The sequence below is a fragment of the Malania oleifera genome, chromosome 6 (genome assembly GCF_029873635.1).
Source record: "Malania oleifera isolate guangnan ecotype guangnan chromosome 6, ASM2987363v1, whole genome shotgun sequence".
Lineage (NCBI taxonomy): Eukaryota > Viridiplantae > Streptophyta > Magnoliopsida > Santalales > Ximeniaceae > Malania > Malania oleifera.
The window spans coordinates 1173610-1184713 of record NC_080422.1 but is presented as its reverse complement, the minus strand read 5'-3'; positions in this window follow the sequence as shown (position 1 = coordinate 1184713).

Genomic DNA, 11104 nt, shown 5'->3' with positions numbered 1-11104 from the left:
GTCAATAGCTTTCTGTGGTTTTCCTGAAATCGTCACCCCAGGAAAAACACAGAAACTACCACGGAAGTCCTACCTCTAGACTGCAGAACAAAACCTCAAATCATTTCCTAAACTCTGGTATTGTTTCCGCTGCATTTTAAAGTCTACAGAACCTAGCAACCTAGGCTCTGATACCAAACTATGATGACCTGCTTAATTTCCACTTAAAAAAAAAAATCAATATCATAAATCCCAGCTTAGCAGATCATAATCCACCTAGACTCATGGGTACCAGGGATACATCAGAACACATAACGGAAGCTTAAGCAGCAGGAAACATATAATCACAATATAATAAATACAAAACATCCATCACATTACTATAAATACCAGAGTCACTATACCACTGTATTTCAGTATATACACATCTCAAACAAAATCTAGGGACATTTCCCCAAAAAAAAAATTCAATTGTCCCTACCAAAGCTTACCCTTCAAAAAGGACAGACAACAACTCTAATTCAGTGGGACTTTTCCCGCTCTCCTATCTAGGGCTCCTAAAAAGTTTATAGAGTTTTGGGATGAGACACCTTTCAGTAAGGGAAATAAACTAATACTAGTGTGTGGCAATATAAGTATTTTGTGTTATACATATACCATACATAACATATCCAGTAACTGTTTGTCAAATCTGGGAAAACATATATATATATATATATATATATATATATCAAAACATGGTAGAACATACTGCATTTTCGTAATCATATCTCATCTCATATAATATTAATAACACAAAAACATTCCTGGTAGGTTAGCTGACTGTTGTCATGTCTTACCCCCACATGACTGGGTTGTGTGGCCCGAAGGCAAGACCTGACAATGGTTGGCCGACCACTGCCAAGTCAAAAGTACAGTATGTAAGTTTGACGGGTCTGCCTGACCTGGCCCATACATCAGGGGCGATCACAGACACTTCTTAAAAACCACATCGACCATCCAATCTCACACCACTCCCTACAGCGGCGTTAACACAAATATCATGATCACGAAGACCATAGACACATAGCAATGGTACCGTGCAAGTGCTAGCCTAGACCAAGCCAACCAGGTTCTGATACCATATAACATATATTGAAACTATGATACATGGATATTTCATATCATTAATTTTCACATCAATCATATCATTTTGCATATATATGTGTATCATATAAAAATCATCGGTCCGTACGCTGGTATTACACATTTTATCATAGCTCGGCTTGTACGCCGGCAAATCATAGCACAGCCCGTACGCTGGCAAATCACATCATAACACGACCCGTACGCCAGCAAAATATATCCATAGCACAGCCCGTACGCTGGCACATCATACACATAGCACGGCCCATATGCCGGCAAAACATATAAAAATCTTGACTCGTACGCTGGTTTTCCATTATAAAAATCTATATCATAATCACATTCCAGAAAATAGTATTTCATAACATTTTATACTCATGCCACACTAACATATTTTCACATATTCAATATACCGTCAATTTAACAGTATTTTCCAAAATATAAATCATACATATAAACATAATTACTTACTTTCCAGAAATCAAATGTTATATATATATATATATATACACTTTCTTAAAAAGAACTAGCTTAGTTTATCCTCTTACCTGACTACTGAGAAAGCCCCCAAAATAATCTAGTCTAACACCCATAGGATTTCTTGACCAATACCCTGAAAATGAAAACTTTCAGTATTAAACTTCAGTATTTCCACGTGTATATCATTTCCTATAACTATCGTAAGACCAAATTTGGCTTAAAAAGCCTTACCTCAACTTAGGGATGATTTTCAACTTGCTTTCACCAACGATCCGCTTCGGCAGATTTGGAGAGAACTTCCCCAGGAGCGTCGTGATAGCTTCAAACTGTCGATCCGACGTAAATATAGCCCGAAATCGAAGAGAGAGAGAGAGAGAAAATCGAAGGGGAGAGAGAGAGAGAAAAGTGTTGGCTTCCTTAGAAAGCTAAAAAATCCAGATTTTGATATTTATAGAGCAGGGAATTCGTCGACGAGCCACGTCATTCGTCGACGAATCCTTCCGTAATTTTGTCAACAAAATTCAGTCCTTGTTGAAAAAATTCAGTCGGCTCAAACCTCTCTTGGTATTTCTTCGTCGAAGAAATTTAGTCTTCATCGACGAATTCTCTTAAGCCCTCGCCAATGAACCCCTTGTATTCGTCGACGAAGCCCTGCAGATTACCCTTCTATTTTTCGGTTTCCATTTCCATTTCTTCTTTATTATTTAAATTCCATTTTTATTCAAGTTGTCACATTTATGGTTTGGTCAATAGGGGTGCTCAGTTCGGTCGACCAGGACAATTTTGAACTGAGAAGATGGTCGACCAATCTTGAGGCGATTTCCAAAACTCCGAGGTTCGGTCAACAAGACTGAGTTCGGTTGACCAAACTTGGGTGTTCGGTCGACTAGGTCAATTTCCTTATATAAGTTTGGTTGACCAAGCGGTTGGGATCTCCCCACGTGTCAGTTTGGTCGACCAGAGCGTTGCAGCTCATTTTAAGGTCGATCAACCAAAGGGTCAAACTGTTGACCCGGTGGAGGTTCGGTCGACCAAAGATCCTTGTGTATTAAGGTTCAATCGACCAAACATGCCCTTTTTGTGCATTTCGGTCCTATTCTCTTTATAAGGTTGTCCCTATTCATATGATGATTAATATTAAGTCAATTGAGAATATTTTCATGTATAATTTATAAGCCCTAAGGTCAGTCTAAGTCTTTTGAGAGATACCCTAAAAAATTGGCGTCGATCGACCGAAAGGTGATCCCTAAGGTCCATCTATGGTCTTGAGCTTATAAGTCCTACGTGCATGATATGCAAATTATTACAGAATTTTTGAATTTAAATATTACAGACCCGAATATGAAAATACAACAAGTAAATATGTCGGGGTCTTCATTCTTCTTCAAGTTGTCGCATGCCATCAATATGATCTTACTAATATTATCCTGCACACAAACTTGATAGACATTAAATACTGGAGTATTTGTCATAATCAAAACAGGGTATGACCCATAAGGTCAACAATCTCCCTCTTTTTGTTGATGACAAATACTTGCCTACTTCTCCCCCTTTTGGTAACAATAAAAAGAGCCTAAATAAACATTTAAGTATATATGCAAATAAAAGATAATTATTATTCATATACAGGATATGGTTTGGGAAGATATTTTAGAAAATTCGGCAGTATGCCTTTTGAAAAAAGAGCATTTCCCAAAAATATCTATATAAAAATGATATGTTTGAGTTCTAGATAACAATTATCAACAACAATTAACTCAAACAGTCTAGTATGTTCAAAAACAATAAACAGGAGTATAACTATCAATATGCAAGAGATATGATAAGCATGCAATGCAAAATGAATGATAAAGATAACCTCAACAATTAAGCACACAAACAATAAAACTAGTTATTTAAAGGACATGAAAACGAGGCTAGACCATAAATATACACAAACCATTGCAATTGAAATATATCATAATACCCTTCCCTTCTGCAAACCATAATACCCTCCATTGCTCGTATAAACTTAGTCATATTTAAGTATTGGCCTCTAATCACAACACCGGGACTAAACACATACTCACCCAACCTAACATTCTAGCTTAAGTTCCCAAGTTTCAATTTCTTAACCCAGAAAAAAAAACCATCGATGGATTTACTGCGGTTTTCCTGAAATCATCATTCTAGGAAAAACACAGAAGACCGTCAAAGGATCTCTACCTCCAAGCTTCTAGACCAAAACTCACATAATCTACCCATTCCTATCCTTGACTTATCTCAACCTATACTCTAGTAATTATTAACCATCGAAGTCTACAGAACCTATGAAACCTAGTCTCTAATACCACCTGTAACGCCCCAACCCACCACGTGGGGCCCAGGGTGCTACTTTAGTAACCTTTGAGTTCTTGATACCATATTCAATATATAAATATAGCGGAAATAAATGATATATTATCCAAATTACATTATCAGAGTTCTAAACTACCTTTATAAACAAATGTCTCCAAATATCCATATTACAGACCATAATACAATACAAAAACCAACTCAATCCATACAACGATTATACACATCCAAGGACATCAGACCTAACTAAAACACATTAGAGTTCTTGCAGACACTCACAAAACTAGCTATCATCCCACCCTGGAGTTTACTAAGCTTGATCTCGAAATGGTCCTGAAAAATGATTTGTATATTGGGGCGAGACATTTCTCAGTAAGGCAAATTAAGTTAATATCAGTGTGTGGCCAACATGAGTTTTAATGTATACAAAATATCATCAGTTATTAATTAACTGATTACGAATCAAAGTTGCGTAATTAGACATTTAAATTCATGCATTAAAGATTAAAATTTTAATTAAATGCCCAATTATGTCCAATATTTTAATCAGTGAGCTCATTTGATATTTTAAGATAATTATCCTATTTTTGTCGGAGATTTGTGTTTTATTATTGCAGGATAATTTTTAAAAATTAAAGTCGAGCCATGCACGCAAAGCGAGGTCGTGTACGTAGTCGTGTGGTATGTGTAGGAGCTGGGTGCCATGCATGTAAAATTCACGTGGACTTGCACGAAGTCGTGTACACGAAAAGGAACCAGGCAAAGAAGCCATGCAAGCTTGAAAAGAAAGGGCTATGTTAAGTATAGCAAAGTGGAATATCCTAAGTAAATTGAAATTTTGGGTTTTGTCTCGCAGTGTGGAGGTAGAAATATCGTGACAGTCTTCTGTGATTTTCCTAAGAAAACGGTTTCATGAAAATTATGGCATACAATTAACAGTTCTGTTTCTAAGTAGTAAAGATTGAACCTAAAATTGGGAATTTGGAGGTTACATTGAGTATTTGTGCAAGTAAAGTCCATAAAGGAGAGTTTAAGTATTTTAGTATGAGGATATAATGTATTTTAACAGTTTCTTAGTTAATCATGTTATGACATGGGGAAGTTCAAGAAGTTTTGTGAGCATGACTGGTTATGTGCACGACTTACAGGGTACTTCTTGGTGAAGTCAGTGAGTATGACACATTTCTCGTGTGACCGATCTCCAAAGGTATCCCTAGATAGAAGAGTTGTAGGTGAATTATGGGCAGGTTTTGTGGTAGACTGCTCGGTTGTGAGTGGATGTCCACTGGTGCACTATTCTAGTGATGGAGAATCTAGGCTTGGTGTTATGTTCGGACAGTACATCTTTCTGTGGTATAAGAAAGGTGGGTGCAAGCTGGGTGATCTTGTGGCAAACAATGGGGTGATCAAGGACATGTTTTTTTTGTGATAAAACCATGGGGCAGCATACTCATGTAAAGCAAGAGAAACAAATGTCGAAAAACTGCGACAGCAGTAAACATGTAATTCAAGTGGAGTTATATATTTAGGGCATAAATGCAGGGAGTTCTATATCAAATCAACAATATCACGGTATGAATGGGCATGTGATGCAGGTGGAGCAACATACTCAGGGTAGAGATGACATTATTCATATTGCAGGGAGTTTCAACTCGAGAGACTAGCAGGATCACGATGGGCCCATGTGCGTTATCAGACCACTACTCAGGTATAAATTTGGCATTCTGGAGTTTTATGCATTTATTACTACCAGCAGCAAGGTTCCTACTATTTTTCAAGTTGTAATGCATGGAAAAGGAAAAAATAGATGGATAAGTGTTATGATGGATGAAATGGAGGTATTGCATAAGAACCAGGTATGGGAGTTGGTGAGGCTTCTAGTGTGGAAGAGGGTGATTGGATGCAAGGGAGTGATGTATTTGTTGTGTGTGAATGACATGTTATTGGCCGGGAAGGCTTTGACTGAGGCTAATCAGTTGGGAACTCCATTGAAAGTTTTTGACATGAATATGTTGGGTATGACCAAGATGGGTCTTGGTTTCCTAATTTGCATGGACAGAGCTACAGGAAGATTGGTGTTATCGCAGGGTGGCTTTGTGGACAAAATCGCAGGGAGACTTCATTTGCCGTCTTAGGGGGGGTTCTGTGGAGAATTAATGTGAAATATCTACCGCTCAGTACCTAAGGACGAGCTAAGATGTCTGGGATATATCAAAGGTCTCTCATGATGGTGTAATGAGTTATTTCGATAGGCACCATAATGGACAGTCAGTTGTAAGATTTATTGAAGACTATCCAAGGGTTTTTGGTGATAGAAGGCCTGCAGCAACATTTGTGTTTATTGTTGTGGGAATGCCTTATTGGAAGCCTAGGGCACAGTCTCGGGGTATTGCATCTACAATTGTATCGGGGTTGATGGTAGAAGCTGAAGCTGCCATAAGAAAGTTCAAGCAGTGTTGTTTGGACTTGTTGTTTATCTCCAGTTGTTAGATTATGGGAGACGATCCCAACCTAATGTCTCAAGTTCAAAGTGGAGCAGCGGGTTCATGTTTTTGGTTTCTCCTAAGGGGCGTTTACACGCCAAGGTGGAGATTGCTGTGTTTTTATGGCTCATATACTTGATGGAATACATAAACAAAGATAAAGACATAGTGGAAAATCACATGTGCCGAGGAGCAGCAAGGAAACAGTCGACTATTTGGCTTGGGATACTCAGCACAGATTTTAAATTTTAAATGAATGGACATTAATACGGTTGGGTTTCGTGGGGAAACCTCTGAGGAGGCTTATATATACATAGAATACACTATATATATAAGCCAAGAGTGTTGGTTGGTGGTTATAGAGAGAATTGAGAGGGTTCTTGTATTACTCTTATAATTTACATAAGAAGATAGTGAATCCTTGCCGTTTGTTCCCGTGGATGTAGGCATTGTCGAACCACGTAATTATCTGTGTCTTTGTGATTGTTATTGTTTTAATTTACTTATTGTGGTTATGGATTGTTCTGTATATTCACAATTAGATTATTGCAGTGTGTGTTTGATCCTTTACATATAAATATACATTCCGTTGTGCATATAAAGGGCATTTTACACAACTCTCTCTCTCTCTCTCTCTCTCTCTCTCTCTCTCTCTCTCTCTCTCTCTCTCTCTCTCTCTCTCTCTCTCTCTCTCAATATTTGTTCCTAATATTTGTTGATTCTAATGTCAATGACAAGTGAGCATCTCTAATGTAGCTTCCATTATTGACAATAGCCACACTTCATTCCAATTAAAATCAAAGATTATTGATCTTTGATTTATTATATACAAGGACTCCACTTTTAGCACCGTCAATATCAATTAGGCCAACAACGAGATTGTAGCACCTTATCAATAATATATTTTTTTAACCTACAAGGTAAAAAGAGATCTGAATCCCGTCAACACCAAATCCTACCACTTTATAGAGATTGTTTGGCTTGAGGATGATATGAATGCTTAAATAGTAAAGGCAAAATGAACAATTATTAATGAATCCATTGAAAGAAAAGCTTGAAAGTAAGCTACAAGATTTAATCACTTTCTCTCAACACCATCAATAATTTCATTTTAGAATCAAACACTTTAACCAAATTATCCATTCCATTCTCACCTAATTTCATTACTTATTTATTGGTATTCTCATGTTAATCCCATTCAGCAGAGCAAAGAGGGGGCCATGTCCAATGTAAGTTTGAGTCGGAGTGTTCCCATGTTCATCAATCTTTGAATATCAATCGATCATTTATGCATATTCAAAAGACCTTTCAATGCAAAATTAATTTGAGGGGTCGTCAAATTTGGATCAGTAGCTGTAGGGGTTTGGACATTTGGTCTTTGAGCTCTCATGGATTTGGTGTGGGTCATCATCATCATCATTATCATCGTGTTGCAGTAGTACTACGACGACCACCCTGCTACTATTCAATATTTCAAATGTCAATGCCGTAGAGCCCCCGCCGGCTAGCTTTTCATTCTCCTCTTTTGACTACCAACTGCCAACCTTATTCTTTTTTAAGCAATGATGTGTTTAAGAGCATGAATTTAGATAGGAAGTTTATATTTATGTGAATTTAAATAAAAATAATATAATTTTATATCATATTCTTTAAAATTTATATAAATTTAAATTTAACCTCTCTCTCCTAAAAACTTCTTTATATATTTTCAGTCTCATTTTGTAGTTTTAGAGTGAAAGACCGATGATATTTTTTAAGCTTTCAAAAATTTTACAAATCTCTAATAATAATTTTTTATGAAAAAAATATAAATTTTTCTTGATGTGAATGCATTGAAAAATTGAAAATACAATGATTTGACTGAATAATTAAATAAATAGACAGACCTTTTTCTCTATCTCAGGTGTATGAGATTTCGCAATTGAAGGAAAAGGCATACAATTCTTCTTATATTTCGCAAAGAGACATGTCTATGTATGAGAGATATAAGTATCACAAAGATCAAATAATATGAGCAATTGTGGGATTTGTTACCTTTAAAATTTGCTAAATTTTTTATCCGTAATCTCAATTTCTTGAAAGAAAAAAAAAATTAAAGGAATTGGAGGGTATTTCGGGAATCTTTTCGATGCTCCAACCATGGATTAACAAAGTAAATACGAATTCGAGAATAGTAGAAAAGATGTGTTTTTTCTTTCCTTTTCGAAGAATCTCTTCTATAGATGAGGTACCTTTTTGTACTTTAACTATTAGAGGCCTCTAATTTGTAGGAGTTACTAAGAATATTATTCTTCTTCCTCCTTAATTTAGGAGTTTCAAGCTTTTCTTATTTCAAATTTAATTATTTGAAGTCATGCCTTCCCTACCAAAGTAAAAGAGAAATTCATGTTTTTTATTAAATTTTAAAAGAGGTTCGTGAGATTTTTTTTTGTCAAACTTAGGGTCTATTTAGACTAAGGATTTTGCTTGCGAAAAGGAAATGACAAGAAAATAAAAAGAAAATTTATTTTCCTTTATATTTTCCTTCTTTATTAAATACTATTAAAAATAAAAGTTTGTTTTAATATGAATAAAAATAGGAAAAATTAAACACTAACGTAAAATCAAAATTTTATTTGTAGATTTGGGTTTTTTTTTTAATTTTTTGTTTCACTTTTCTTGATAATCAAATATGAAAATGTTGACTCATTGGTATTAATATGATTAAAAAACAGGAAAAACTAAACACTGGCAATATGTAAAATCAAAATTTTATTCGTAGAATTAGTATTTTTTTTTTCTGTTTCACTTTACTTGATATTTTCCAAATATTTTCTGAACTCCAAACGGGGCCTTAAGAAATGTTGACATCTTTTGTTATATTTTTATTTCTTTAAAAAGCTTGAATCTCAACAATTCATCTTTTATATATATATATTTTTTTTATTTTATTTTTTTAATATTAAAATTGTAACATAAAAATCAAACTATTCTTGTCACAATGTCTCCCAAAAAAGACACTTCTTAAGTTTACTATTCTCTCAAAAAAAAAAGGAGATTGCTATGTTATTTAATTATACTAAAAAAAATTACATAATCAATCAAAGGTCGAGTTTGTAAATAATTATTAAATAAATCAAATTTCTAGAACAATTTAATATTACTTAATTACCCCCCCCCCTCTCTCTCTCTCTCTCTCTACACACACACACACACACACACACACACACACTTGTTGCTCTCTAAATTTGTTTAATCAAATTAAGCATTTAATTAATAATATTTGATCAGATGGGGGCATGTGCTACTTACCATCCTTGTTATTATTATATATTTGGCACTATGCCCCAAATTCCAATTTTACCCCTCCCCCCTACTCCCTACTTTCAATTAATTTCCTACTAGCTGCTTTTCTAAAATGGATCTTCTCTTTTTCTCTTTTTCTTCTTTAAAAAACTCATCATCCACTTAAATTAGCAAAGACTCAAAAGATGCATAAATAAATATTATAATTTAAAATAGGAGAAATATATTCACCTTTTTCTTTAAGATTTTAAAAATATCATATGCATCTCTTAAGAATGGTCAAAAAGACACAAATCTCTGATAAAAATTTTTAATTTTTTTTCACAAAATATAAGAGAGGGTTTGTGTCTTTTTAGCTTACCTTAAGAGAGATTATGAAATTCTTGAAATCTTTGGAGAGATCATTATCTTTTTATCAAATCTCAAGAGAAGGTCATTTTTTTTTTTTACCTTTATAAAATAACCAAAAAAAAGTAATTTTTTTCTTTTTTATTTTTATTTTTTTCCAAAAGTTAATTGTTTGATTTAATTTGACTAATTAATTTTAAATAAATAATTAAGATAAACATTTTTTTTTTTTGAAATGACGGTGTCTGAGACCCTTTGAACACTCGACTCTTCCATTGGGATCATGGGATGGGACCTACTGTAAGAACCTGATTTGGTATAAGGCCAAACCGTCAACGGTTTTGTAGGACTCAGGAAAATCGTTGACGGTTTTAGTCAGAAGGGTTTGGTTTGAGACCAAACCGTCAATGGTTTTAGAAATCTCAGGAAAATCGTCGACGGTTTCAAACTACCAAGAGATGTTGAGGAAGAAAGACGGGAGAAAATGTTTTGGTTAAAGGTCAAACCGTTGACAGTTTTAGGAAAATCATCGATGGTTTCGTCCGAACTGAGAATTTATAAATAGAACTTAAGTTGTTTTAAATTCATTTCGTGTTAATCTCTCTCCTCTCCCACTGCCTCTCTGCTAGGGTTTTGCTCTATCGCGCGTCTCTCTCTCTCTCTCTCTCCTACGATCTCCCGAGGCTCCAGCCAGCCCTTCAGTCATTTCCTTCTTCCTCCTCAGCTTGCCGGCGTCCTCCTCCTTGCCGTATTCAGAAACCTGGGATTTGTTCCTGAGAGCGTGGTAGGCGTATTTTCAGGAACAGGTAAGGCAAATAGATTATGTTAGCTTTTTCTCGAAATTGAACTGTTTAAACTTGAGTATATGGACTTGTATATGTGGTCTATGATTTTTTGAATGACTCAGACATATGAAATTGATGTTTTGATTATTATACGTATTTGGGGAAAACCAAAGTGAGTAGATTAATCACCTCTTTCCCAAAAACTATGCATATTGAATTAAAAAAAATTGTAAAGATGATTGGACCTAGTTTTCAGCAAAAAATAAAATATATTTTTTCGAACAT